Here is a 13,738-nt window from a genome sequence, read left to right on the forward strand (position 1 = left end):
GGAGCTGTGACACGGGAGAAGGCGGCAGGCTCGGCAGGAAGTGACTGGCCTGTGCAGTGTGAGCTTGAAGGGCTGTGCACATGAGTACAGCTTTGTTCTTCCTCTGCAGCAGCACGCTGGGCTCAGCCATCAGGCTGTCTTCATCTGTTTGGGAGAAGAAGGTGGCTGGTGGGCTCTCTGAGACTTAGGGTCTATTTGTAAACCACAACCCCTGTCCTGTGACCTTTAGGCCTTCTTTTTTCTTCTCTCCCTCCTTCCTTCCCTCCTTCCTTCCCTCCCTCCAACCCTCCCTCCATCTATCCCTCCCTCCCTCCTTCCCTCCCTCCTTCTGTCCCTCTCTCCATCCCTTCCTCCTTTCCTACCTCTGTCGCTCCCTTCACCATCTTGTCCTTCCTTTCTTTCTTGCTTCCTTCCTTCCTCCTTGTTTTTCTTTTTCTTTTTTCTTCTTGAGTCTGGCCTCAAACTCAATATATAGCCCAAAGGATGCCCTTGAATGTCTAACAACCCCCTGCCCCCTGTCTCCACTTCCCAAGTGCTCTGATTGAGGGCATGGACCACCACACCTGCTATTGTGCAGAACTAGGGGTCTAAGCAGGGCTTTGTGCTAGGCAAGCGCTCTGTCAACTGAACTGCATCTCCAGATCACCTCCTTTCTGAAAGGATTAAATGCTGGGAGGAGGTCAGAGCAGACTGAGCACCTTAGTCCTGGACATGTGAGCTCTGTGAGGTCACTGAACAGGGTGACTGTTGTCTTCCTTCCTTCTGGACCTCACGCAGCTATGTGCTGCTGCTGCTGCTGCAAGTGTTTGTCTTGGCGACACCTTCCTCTTCTGGATTCAAATGAAGCACAAGCCCACAGAGTCAGAGTACCTGTCTCCTAGGATCAGCCTTGCTCTTGTTCTTCCTCCACGTCTCCCACTTCAGGGGTAATGGCTCCTCCTCCTCCTCCTCCTCTTCTGCTTCTGCACAGGGCAATGCAAAGGACTCAGCTCTGCTCTCATACAGAAAATGCACAGGACACAGTCGAGTGGCAGCCACCACAGCAGAGTCCCTTCTTCCCTCATGCGACATTCACAGGGACTCTGCAGTCAGGTCTGATGAGCCGTATCCACCTCAGCCCTCCCTCTCAGCTGAACATCCAGGTCACTGTTTTCAGTTCCTGTGGAGTATGGTACTCACGTTTCCCCACCCTACAAGGACCTTCAAGTTGGAGTGCTAAAGAGAGTCTTAGAAAAGAAAGGGATTGAGAGAGAGAGAGAGAGAGAGAGAGAGAGAGAGAGAGAGAGAGAGAGAGAGAGAGAGAGAGGGAGGGAGGGAGGGAGGGAGGGAGGGAGGGAGGGAGAGAAAGCAGAGTGAGCAAAGGTTTTCTATATTCAATGGAAATAAAAAAAATTAAAAAATCATAGAGACAAGAAATATAAGAAGCTGCAAGCACAGAAAGAAAGCTACAATCACTAAATGGAATGAAAAGAAGAAAGAAAGGAAGAAAACTGCAGACTTAGGGGAAGATGCCTGACCTAAGAAGGATGTCATTTGGCTCCCTGCCAGGAGCAGATGTAAAGCAGAAACACAGGAACGAGGTGACATCAAACAGAACACACCGAAGTACTGAAAGCAAAAGCTACAGGTTTTTATTTCCCACACGCAGCCCTGGAGCTGTGTGTTAACTGTCGTGACGACACTTCAGGGTGGAGTGGGAGATGACAGTGCACACCAGAGCCCTGAAACAACACAATCTAGTCATGTGACAGAAAAGCCATCACAGCCAAAGGGGCGGCAGTCACGTGGCAGATGAGGAAGGGCAGGGCTTGTGAGAGCTCTCGGCTAGGGAAGTGTGAAGCCATGCCATCAGTAAGAGAGCGCATGCACCCTCTCCTTGAACACTCAAAGCTTCCAATAGGCTGCCTGTGCGTGGCGCTGCCCCGAAGGCTGCGGGAAATAAGACAAATGGAAGTCCTCGAGCAGATTGAGCTCAAGGGATAGACAACAAACAAGCTAGAAGCTGATCGCAAGTGCTGTGTGGGCAGAGGGAGCTGGGAAAGCCAGGAACACCTGGTGTTTAAGAAGGGACACCATGCCCCATGTGGGGATTCCAGAAAGGCTAAAGGTGTCTAGGGTCCTAGCTTGTCCTATGGCAAAGGACTCAAGCAAGCAAGCAGAGCAGGCTGGGTTAAAACAGCCATGAGGGCAAGGGCTGAAGGGACTTGTGGGTAATTTGAATGAGAACGACCACCCACCCCCCCATGCATATGTTTGAATACTCGGTCCCTAATTGGTGGGACTGTTTGGAAAATATTAGGAGCTGTGGCCTTGTTGGAGGAGCTGTGTCACTAGGGGTGGGCTTTGAGGTTCTAAAAAACTTGCACCATTTCCAATGTACCCCCTCCCCCGCCTCCTACATGCAGACCAGGATTTGAGTTCTTGGCTGTTCCTGTTGCCGTGCCTTTGTTCTGCCATCGTGGAGCCTAATTCTCTGAAACTAAAAGTCCAATTAAATGCTTTCTTTTATAGCCATGCTCATAGTGTCTTGTCACGGGAATAGAAACATAACTCTGCTCCTTCCCATTCCTGCCACTGATGTTGTGGAAGCTAAGGACAGGGGCTTGTTCAGGTCTTCCATGACTTCTGGGTGCTGCCTGTGATCATGTTTCTGGAGGAGACAGAGGAAGTGGGAGCAGGGGCAAAGTCTCAGAAGGCTATGATGCCACTTTTCAGGCAGTAGGAGGTTCAGGAGAGAATGGACACCCCCAGGTCTGCTTACATGGGTGGATGGTGACCAACATAGGGAGGGGTCATGTCCTGAAGAAACAGGAGGTCAGCAAGACTGAGGAGACAGTGATGGAGAAGCAGTGAGTACCCAGGAGAGGGCAGGAACATGAAAGGGGATCCACAGGATGGAAGAGAAATCATATCCCAAACTGGAGTTGGGAGGCAGACTGAAGAGAGAGGCGGGTGTTTGAAACCAATGCCCAGGAAGGGATGCTGCCATCAGGAATGATCAGATGAGCTAGGAACCATAGAGGAGAATAGTGGAGAGAGGAGCCCAGATACTGAGCAGGACATTTCCGAAGACAACAGGGATTCAAGAGCCATGAGGGAAAGCTTGCAGGGGAGAGGAAGAAGGGGCTAGAAGAGCTAAGGGAGGAAAGGAAACTCACAGAGCAGAGGTGGAGGAGGGATGAGCTGCAAACAACAGCAGAGCATCTGCCCACCCGGGAGCACAGCCACAGGGGAAAGCAAATGGGAGAGCAGGAGCTGAGCGCACCCGTGGGAGAGCGGCACAGACAAGGCTACAAAAGGAGGGAGGGGGCAGGGCACAGGAGAGGCAATGTTGCAGCAAGGACAGCAAGGCAGGGTAAGTGGGTGTCCTGGATGCTGAGGGTGTGGTGGAGAAAAGACTATGTAGTCTCCAGGCCAGGCTGCACTGTTAAAGTACGTATCCAGGGAGGAACACCCAGGACTGTGAACGCCTGGAGCCCAAGGTGGAGGTGCCACAGGGGGCACACATTGACACCCATGCACAAACGACATTTACCATAATCCTGAAAGGGAGGGTGGATGTGCATTCTGAGTACATGACCGTGGAGGCCAGGGGTGATGGTCCTTCATGAACTGACCTCCTTAGAAGTGACCACAGATGACAGGTCTGAGAGAGTACACGACACATGTCGTCAACAGACCGGAGGCAGAGACGCATCATCTTCCATCCACAGTGGTCTGCGGAAGCAGAACAGGGTCTCCTTCCCCTCACCAACAGGAATTCTGGTCCGTGTCTACGCAGTCGCCACCTCTGGCTCCACCCAGCCTCCCCGCTGCACTTCTGGTTCTGGGCAGAGCGTGGGAAAGGAGAGCTGATCCTTTAGAATGCACCCTGTTCTCCATCCAGGGGCTAAGCACTATTGCTGCACACAGAGGAAAGATAAATGGGAGCCTTTGCTAGTGTGCTGAGCCCTTTGACACGTGCTCCTTCGTGTGATAAGGGGAAAAATGTTTCTGCTAGTGGAGAGCTCCTTCCAAAGCTGCCGTGACCTAAGGGGATTATGGGACTCGGACTACACGAACGCACAACTTGCATAAGATGAAGCTGTCACCATCAACTTTGGGGACAGCTACAGGAAAGGAAAGATGCCTTTAAATAGTCCGGAAATATTTATATGAGGTGGGACTTTTGATCGTGGGTATATGGAAATGGAGGAAGGGAAGGAAGCTTCAAAATAACTGTAGCAAAGGTGCCCAACTCCATGGGTCAGATCACAGATCAGGGGCCACGTTCACACTGGCTTTTCCATGTGTCTTGCGTTCCATTCTGTGAAGGACAGGCAGGTTTCGGGTATGGGTAACAGAGGGACACAGGGAGGAGTGGAATTGGATTTTAACTCAATGGAGCAAAGACTGAAGGCTCTATCACACTAAGCCCTGAAGTGTCTGCTGAATGTCCCAAGAGACAGGCATATTAAGAATTTAGCATAGCCCTTTATGGCCAAGAAGTTGACCATAATTACTAACCAATATCCAGCTGTGTCCTGCGCTGTTCTGAACACACTTTCCCTAGACCCCCAGTGACAGGTGGCTTGTGTCTAAGCTTCATGTGACTAGCCAGTTCCAAGTGTTCAAACATCCTTCTGTCTCCCATTCTGGTCTCCACCCCAGGCAATTGGATACCTCAGACGCACTGATCTAATAGGTAAGCATCATGATTTAGACAGAGACATGTTGCCAAGGAAGGCTGTGTGAGAACAGTGTTCAGATAAAGAGTAGAAAACTATTCTCGTGTGGGAGGGGCAGGTGGGACTTCCCAGCTCATCAGAGGCAGAGCTAGTACAGCAAGTCTTTCTCTGCCCTTGACTCCAGCTGTTGGCTGCTTCTGACCCTGGTTTCTGAGGGCCCAAGACTGCTATCTACAGAAGCCCAGCAGGGAGCTGTCCCCTTCAGCACTGCTCTCTAGTGTCAAGAGCTGGGCACCCAAAGCAGAGTGCCTTGACATTCAGAACAACATATGGGCTCTTGAGAGTGTGCGGACCAAGGCCGAGCTGCCTACTGAGGACAAAGGCCAGCTGTCCCCTGATAAGGCCACTGTAGCATTTGAGCCCATATAGTACAGAAATTAAAATCAAATAAGGACAACTGCTTTAAAAAAAAAAAAGCATAGGCAAGATCAGCTACCATTTTCAAAGATTTATCAATGAAAAGTCAAAACGTGTAAGCTCAGTGAGCATCCTCTAAGCACCCACACTTGGTGGGGAGACCTTGCAATAGGGATTTGTCCTAAGCAAGACCACAGCTGGAGAGCCCGCCCACCTGCCTGCCCTCCTGCCTGCCAGGACACCCTGGGCACACGGTAGACATGGCTGAGGTTTGCTAAGCAGCAGGGGCTCTGTGCTCCATGGTGCTGCTGGAGAACCAGAACACCTGTTCTTCTTTCCATCCATGTGACCTCAATAGCAGCAGGATACATGGTGAATGACGGGGCGGGGGGGGGGGGTTGTGATGAGCCCTCCTCCTTCCATCTATGTGACCACAACAGGAGCAGGATACTTGGTGAATGACGGGGGGGGGGGGGGTTGTGATGAGCCCTCCTCCTTCCATCTATGTGACCACAACAGGAGCAGGATACCTGGTGAATGATGGAGGGGGCGGGTTTCTGATGAGCCCTCCTCCTTCCATCCATATTATCAAGGTTTATGTTGGGGTTAAACCCCCACACAACCTCTCAGAATTCAAAAGGACCGCTCTGGCAGGGGAAAACTGACTAAAAAGGTCTGAGGTAAATGAAATAAATTAGCTCACAAGAGTCCTTTCATCATGTCCTATTTATTCTTCCTGTGCTCTCTCCAATGCTCTCTCGATGTTTGCTTATGATGTTTCTCTTTGATGTTCCTCTTTTGCTTCTTTTGATGCTCCTTGCTGTTCTCCTCATCCCACAATGTCTCCAGTTTGTATTCCCACACAGAATTAGCTAACCATTCTTTAGTAAATAACAATGAGACCAAGCATGCATATCTTAGGGCTAATAAGATGGCTGACAGACTGACAAGGCCTTATGTCTTAGAAGGGGTGTGGCTGTGAAGCTCCCCAGCAGATACCTGGAGGATTAGGATGGAGCTTGGCCCCTGGGTTAAGCATCAGGATGCAGTATCTGCTGGCACCCAGGTGAGTAGGAATCTTTTTCTCTGGGGCTTGTTTAGTGACCCAAGCTTTTTTTTTTCCTGTATATTTTAGGGATAGAGGTACCAATAGGTAATTTCCTGGCCTTTGATATTGTGTTAATTGAAACTAAAGTGAAGGGTAAATACAAAATATTAATAGCGTGTTAGGGTAAAACACAGGTCACTAGACTACACCTTCCTGAGTCTGCTGCGAAAGAATTCAGGGTCACCAGACCCATTTGTCTGTAAGAGCAAACATGATATCTCTCTGCTCAGTGCCCCCTGCTCAGGGCTCCTTTCTTGTCAATAAGGCCTGTCAATAAGGACAATTGTGGGGAACTGGTTTTATGTAGATTTGACTATGAGAACAAAGATTTGGCTGAGTGAACACTTTCACACCAGGGCCCCACAATATGGAGAAGTTCATTCGGTTGCCCATACAAGAAGAAGCTGTCTCAATGAATGATTTATGCACTGCTGGGGTACTTCGGGAAGAGTCCCATTATGGAAGGGAGACACGTCGTGGCTTCAAAAGATTTCTACAGAATTGACAGTGACTATTCAACAGACAGGTGTTCCCAGAGCTCTGAAAATCAGGCTCCTCACTGCTCCTGTGGGTTTGTCACTGACAAACTGACCTGTCAGTTGTACTTTTACTGTGTAATGCTTGTGGCTGACAGAACCATGTGACCACAATAGGAACAGGACACACAGTGAAGGACAAAGGGGTTCTGATGATTCCACCTCCTTCCATCCATGTGACCACAACAGAGGGCAGAATACAGAGTGAATGGATGGAGGGATTCTGATGGGCCTTCCTGGGAAGATTCCTCAAGGTCTTTCTAAGATTCCTCTTCAGGCTATCTGCAGCTCAATGTCCCAGAAAGAACCAAAGATGCCCATAGCCTTCAGTGTTTCTGCAGGGAGCAGAGGGAGAATGGAAAGATAGAGTTAACATTTCTAACACCTTGGAATGAGAGAGACACATTTTGCTGCTGACTCAGAAACAACATGCAGCCAACAAGCTGTGAGAACCATGAGAAGCGGTGGGATTTCTGTTTCTTCTTCTATACCCCTTTGTGGGTGGATCAGAGCTTCAAAAAATAACATCCCAAGTGCCTGCTGCATGGACACCCTCTGAACACCCACCCTAATCCCCTGTCACTCAGCCTGCAGTGCCGAGGTCTCCAGCAGAAAGGGCTGAGGCAGAGCTGGTCCTGTGTCGACAACCCAGACTTCCCTGCTGGCCACCAGGGAGAAACACACACTGAATCTGAAGTATGTCAAAGCAAGATCTCACTTTTTTGCACCGAGGCAGGAACCTATATAGGGCTGAGGTAGTGGGCGGGAATCTTGGGATGGGGTGAGGTGGAGTAAGGAATAAGGGCCAATGATATCCTGCCACATCAGTGGTGGCTGGGCAGAGATTGGCCTAGATCAGGCTGTGCTGAGTTGCTCCTCTCCAAACTCAAGTTAGGCTCAGGAAGTTACACTGAGCCTCATGCCCCAGCCTCATGAGGCCCAACACTGCAGCCTATAGCAAAAGCCCAGTGGAGTGTTACATAGAATGAGCTACTAAGCTAGATTCTGGTGAGTTCTCTAATTGCTAACTGTATTTAAACTGTGCCTTTGATCCTGGTATAGTCTTTAAGATTTGGAAAGAATTATCCTCACCTCTAGCCACCTAAGTCATGGATACTCTCGACTCTTAAGCCCCCACTGTGTTACTGTTGGTACTAGGCTGTGAGTCTCAAACTCTTTCCCTACTGTCTCCATAATAGCCCTACATACTCTAACCCTGGTATCCTAGGTGAAGACACCAAGGCCACATGCCTTGTCCTGCCTTGCCCACCACCACATGTATATGCATGCACACAGGTACCCACACTCCATAGTCTTGGCCTCCGTGAGTCTTAACATAGCCCTGGGATGAGCCCTCCAGTATGTGAGTCACATCTACGCTGCTTCTCTGCTCTGTCTTGTCCCACTTAAGAGTAAAAGTCAAGGTCATCACGCTCCAGTGGATGGTCCCACGCCTAGGAGCGTCTAAGAAGCACAAATTGGACCCTATGTGTTCTTAAAAGAAAGAAAGAGCAAAAGGTGAATGATTCATACAATCTGAAGAGAAAAGCCAGGTGGTGGCGGCACATGACTAATTCCAGCACTCGGGTGGCAGAGGCAGGTGGATCTCATTGAGTTCGAGGCTAGCCTGGTCTACAGTTGGAGTTCCAGGACAGCCAGGGCTGCACAGAGAAACCCCGCCTTGAAAAACTGGAAAAGAAAAAGAAGACTCAAAGTTGGGAGAGGCTGGGGAGGTGGGGTAGATCTAGAAGGAATTAGGGGACGTAGTAAGGGTAAAGAGGTAAATAGAATCAAAATACAGTGGATGAACATCTCAGAACAACGGTATACTCATGGATTAGTGCGCTTCTCAGCCCTCATCAGAGAAGCTTCTGTTTGCAGGAGAAGGTGAGCAGGACAGAGACCCACCGCTGGCCCAGGTGCAGGGGCCAAAAGACCCCAGAATGCTAAATCCTGACTAGAACATCGATCCTGCATCTTTTCGTCTCCCAGGGATCATTGTGGAAGAGGGTCAGGAAGGCTGTGTGTGAGGGCCAGAGGTGGCGAATGCACATGCAGAACGTGTCCTCCAGACACAGCGGGGCAGCTGGGCATGAACTCACAGCAGTTATGACCGCATGCACTATACCTGTGCCAGCTCAGACCAGACCAAGCCTCAACATGGAGAGGGGAGACAGACGTGAATTCCGACCCTCAGTTAGGAAGCTGCTGACAGCTGTTAGCTGCCGGAAGAGGGACAGTCAGTTGGCTCTGAGAGTTGCCACTGGCGGGTCAACCCAGGTCCTGGTGGGAGGTCGCACATCAGTGGATATACGGGTAGCACAAGCTGGATTTGGTGGGTGAGAAAAAAAAGGGACGCAAGTTGGGTGGGTAGGGAAGAGGTATATCTGAGGATAGTTCTGGAAGGGGGTGAATATGGGAAAAACTTGGTATACAAAATTCTAAAAACAAAACCAAAAGAAACAAAAAACTAACAAAAATGACTAAAATGGAAAATATAAACAAAGTCTTTACTATGATCTTACTGGGTCTTGTCTGTGATGGGACCTCAGGGCCCGGGCCCCATCTCTGCCCCCCCTCACCACATTATCTCTCTGCTGCAGCCACATGGCCTGCCTGTCCTTAGGCACACACGACTTACTCTGGCCTCAACACCCTTTGTCTTCCTATCCCTTCTAGAATGATCTTTAAGGAATCCACACAGCTTGGTCTCATTCACCTCATAGTACCCCTAATACTCTTCTGCTTCAAGGACCCTGGAAGCTGCATGTTATACTCCGCCTGTCTGTGTCCCCCCAAATTCATGCTGAAACTTGATTCCAGACACAGAGTTGTGAGCAAGAAGGTCCATTGGAGTGCTGGAACAGACGTTTCTGCTTTCACTGAGGACCATGGGAACCAGAGGGACCCCTTTGTCTTCTGTTCCTCCACCATGTGAAGATACATCAAACAGGTCCTTACTAGCCACTAACAGCTGGCACCATCTTGTGTGGCGTGACTTATACAACAGCCATTTAAAAAGTTCTCAGTTTGAAGACTCTTGTTATAGCTCCAGGAATAAGCAAAGACACTGCCTTACTCGGATGACTTTCCCTGTGGTAAAACCCAATAAAATGCGCATTTACTTGTTTTGTTTTCTGCCTATAGCTTATAAAAAAATTCTGTGAAAATGGGGGCTTGTTTTACATAGAATCTCTCTCTCTCTCTCTCTCTCTCTCTCCTTCTCTCTCTCCTCAAATGATGCCATTTGGCGATGATGTTAATTAATTCCCTAAGTGAATGAATGGAAGCTTTAAAAAGCTCTGATGATCAAGCTATGTATCTATATCTATCTATTCAAGACTATGTAACTAAGCAAGCTTCACTAATACCATATAAAGAGAATTTTCTCAGGTCCTTATTCTTCAAAAGAATTTGAAGTGTGTGTAGTGTGCCTTGCCCTGTGGATATACAGGATTTATCAGCTACAGCCCTGTGTTGAGGAATTTGATTCCCTCTACATTAAAATAATGCTGCAAACAGTAGGAGCCAACCGCTGTACCATGTTCTTCTGAGTGTGGAATACTTACAGCATGCTGTCTTTGGCTTTGGGACTGCAAGAACAGCCAGGAGCCCATCCTTCATGTAGCTCCTCACAGGCAGACAGGCAGAGGGAGGAATGTGTTACAGGCCAGTCATGACAGACAGATCCCAGTGGGCACGGGACAGCGATTCAAAGGCTACCACCGCCAGCTGTGGGTGGGCACATTAACCCATAGGCTTTCCGCTTGACATTGCCCAGTGACATTTTCATTTCGGATACTATGTTTTTTTCTACTTAAAGTTACATTGCTTTTATACTCTCTTGCCAACTGTATCAAAACTAGGTGTACTATCCCTAAACAAAACTTGCAGTGGGTGGCTGTGTTGTCTACACATCTCTTGGTTAGTTCTGGTCATGTCCTTCTAATGACAAACATAATAGGTGAGAAAGGGGAGTGAGGCTGGGCAGGCCTCTGAGTGATGGAAGACGGTGTTGAGAAGATGACATCACACTGGCCCCTCCTAGTGCTGGGTGATACGCTGGCATCGCTCCTAGTGCTCGCCGATACAGAAGGTAGACAGAGCGGCCAGCCTAACTAATGCCAACCAGGATTGGAATCTATGCGTCAAACACTGCGCTGCTTGTGAGTCTCGGGAGCTGAGTCAGTGTGACAGACTTTCAACAGAAAGGGTCCAGGTAGGGAACCAAGCTTTTGAGAAAAGTGAAGTCTGTGACGATGGAAGACCTGGTCAAAACCCAGTCATGAAACACATAGTTTATGCCAGTGATGCAGGCAAGCAGAGAACATGCCCGCCGTGGCATGGCTTGCACTCTGGATATTCAGCTTGAATATTTCTAGAAGCTACAGTGAAAATGTAAAGCATTGCTAGGTGGCATACGGTCTCTAGAAGGCTGCACACTTAAAAATCAACGCATGTTTCTGCCAGCGGAAGGCTGGCTAAGCTCGGTGAAATACCCTCTGTTCCTGCAGCCATCCCGTGAGCATCCTGCTCAAAACCACCTTCCTAGTTCCAAAAGGTTTGCTTCGAGCTGCATCGGCTGAGACCTCGCTCAGGCTAACAGCTCAACCCTGGTTCCACAGACATTAGCACTGGGTTAGGATGACCTTTAACTGAAGCTCCAGGCTGGAAATGCTCCTTCCAGCTATGCCCCATGTGCCAGGCTGACGTGCCCTTGCTGGTCAGGAAAGGGGGGTCTGGAATAGCCACAGACCTCTCTGGCCTGGGTGAGATGGTAGTAGCACTGAGCAGGCAGGACTTGGACTCTGCATGCCATCCACCCAGGTGATTCCTCGGACTCCCTCACCACTCTTAATGCCATTTGGACCCCCGGCTTCTTAAATAGCATCCACGTCTTTGCTAAGATAAAACTTCAAGGGCATGGGTGGGTCCCAAGGGCCTACAATTAATTGGCCCTCAAATCTTCCTTCCCCAAAGAATGAAAGTGCCTTTGAGGATATGAATGAGATTAGAATTCCCCCAAGAAAGAAAGGCTGCCAGGGGTGATGTTTCCCTTTGCTATTGTTTAAAGAGCAGAATGTGTTTCTTTTTATCCTAATATAAGAACTAATGCAATCGGATAATAAAAAGCAGAGGTGGAATTTCTCCTTCAAGGGAATTTCAAAGGGCTGTAATCTCCCTTTGAAACTGAAATGACTTCTAAGTGGGACCTGCTCCATACACAGGGCAAGCTGGTTTTTAAACACGCCCAACGTGAGTTATCCACCTGACAGCTATGCGATGTGTCCAGATGCAGACAGACGGGTGCATCTTCGAGGTCACCTCTTTCAGCATGGAAACTATGAGAAACATCCACCTTGGAGAGGTTCGGTTTTGCCGTTTGAAAAGGAACTTGGCTGGTGGAGCCTTCCTTTTCTATTTCTGGTGCCATTTAAATTAATTCCAGTCTTCTTCAGAGGTGAGGGGAATTTCTCTGATAAAAAGCCATTGATGTCTTCAAGTTTTTCATCATCTTAAAAAAAAAAAAAACCCACTGCCCTGCACCATTTTATGGAGGCTAATTTAATGGAATGTCGTGTTATTTATTTTACAGTGTGGATCTGAGGTGAGGGGGCGGGGGGAGAAGCCTGGATCTTTCTGATAATGAAAAGCAGAGTTTTAAACATTGAGAAAATCAGAAAAAGGGCAAAATTATATAGAAGTTTTATGATATATAGATGCAGGAGGGTTTTTTTTTTTTTAGATTTTCTTTTCTTTTATGTGTATGGGTGTTTTGCATGCATGTATCTCTGCCCCACATGTGCACCTGGTGCCCATGAGGCCAGAAGAGGGTGACAGATCCCCTGGGACTGGAGTTAGAGACAGCTGTGAGCCGCCCTGTGGTTGCTGGGAATTGGGGAGGGGAGGATGTGTTTGGCTCACACTTCCATGGCACTGTTCATCATGGAAGGAAGTCGGGGCAAGAACTTACAGGGCAGGAACCTGGAGGCAGGAGCTGATGCAGAGGCCATGGAGGGGCACTGCTTACTGGCTTACTCCCTATGGCTTGCTAGTCCTGCTTTCTTATAGAGCGCAGGACCACCAGCCCAGGGATGGCACCACGCACAATGGACTGGGCCCTCCCCCGTCAATCACCACCAATCATTAATTAAGAAAATTCCTTTCTGACTTGCCCACAGCCTAATCTTATGGAGGCATTTTCTTAATTAAGGCTCCCTCCTCTCAGATGATTTTAGCTGTGTCAAGTTGACATAAAGCCAGCCAACACCGTTGGGAACAGAACGCCTTCCCAGAGCAGCGGCTGGCCTTGACTGGAAGGGAGGTGAGATGTGGCAGTCTCCAGAATGGATGGCCTCAGTGTGTGTCAGGGGGCAAATGACAGGAGCCTGGGATGACTCACTTGAGTTAGGAGACCCTTTCAAGAATCTGAAGAGCTGCCTAGCTTGGGGCTTTTTTGGGGAGCAGTGCCATAGGCTAAGCTGTGCTAGAGTTGGGGTTAACGTTTGGGATGAGTGATATGAGGCTGTGAACCAGCCACGCCTGACAGGAAGACAGCGTGGGATGGAGGAGCTCGACTCCAGAGGACGTATATGTGGCTTAGAGGAGATTGGAGCAGGAATTGGTGAGAAGTTTGGAAACAGAGAAACCAGTGTCTGAGAGATACCTGTCAGCGAGAGAAAGGCTTTACTTAATGCCCAGAGAAACGACAGGAGGGATCTGTGTTACAGGTTGGCTGTCCATGAAGGGAGTTGGGGAGAGGGTCAGACACAGGGCAGGGGTGACATGAAGAGAAAAGCTGGCAAGGGCAGTAGGGGGATCCTCCAGGAACTCAAGTGCCACCTTTTTTTGGTTTTTCATTCCTCTTCTTGTGTTTCTGGTCACAGCAGCTGATAGTGGGAGGAGAGAAGCCAGGCAATTCTAGGTCAGTTTCACCCTGTACTACAGTCTGGACAAAATGCTTCTCAATGGCCCACATGCTACGAAACTGGAGGCAGAAAAAAAAAACG

The 13,738-nt window shown here is 49.1% G+C and overlaps 1 long non-coding RNA gene across 6 annotated transcripts in view; it reads right to left on the reverse strand.

Moving 5' to 3' along the window:
- Window positions 1–6,475: 6,475 nt before the first annotated feature.
- LOC119820323 overlaps window positions 6,476–13,738 on the reverse strand; it is a 72,074-nt gene continuing 64,811 nt past the window's right edge. For 5 of the 6 annotated variants that reach the window (XR_005286480.2, XR_005286482.2, XR_005286478.2 and 2 more), the window contains one exon: window positions 13,399–13,716. This is a non-coding gene — a long non-coding RNA (uncharacterized LOC119820323). Of the gene's footprint in view, window positions 7,064–13,398; window positions 13,717–13,738 lie in introns of those variants that run through there. The other variant, XR_005286479.1, reaches the window with a different exon arrangement.

Source organism: Arvicola amphibius, chromosome 8, assembly GCF_903992535.2.
Source record: "Arvicola amphibius chromosome 8, mArvAmp1.2, whole genome shotgun sequence".
NCBI classification, from domain to species: Eukaryota; Metazoa; Chordata; class Mammalia; order Rodentia; family Cricetidae; genus Arvicola; species Arvicola amphibius.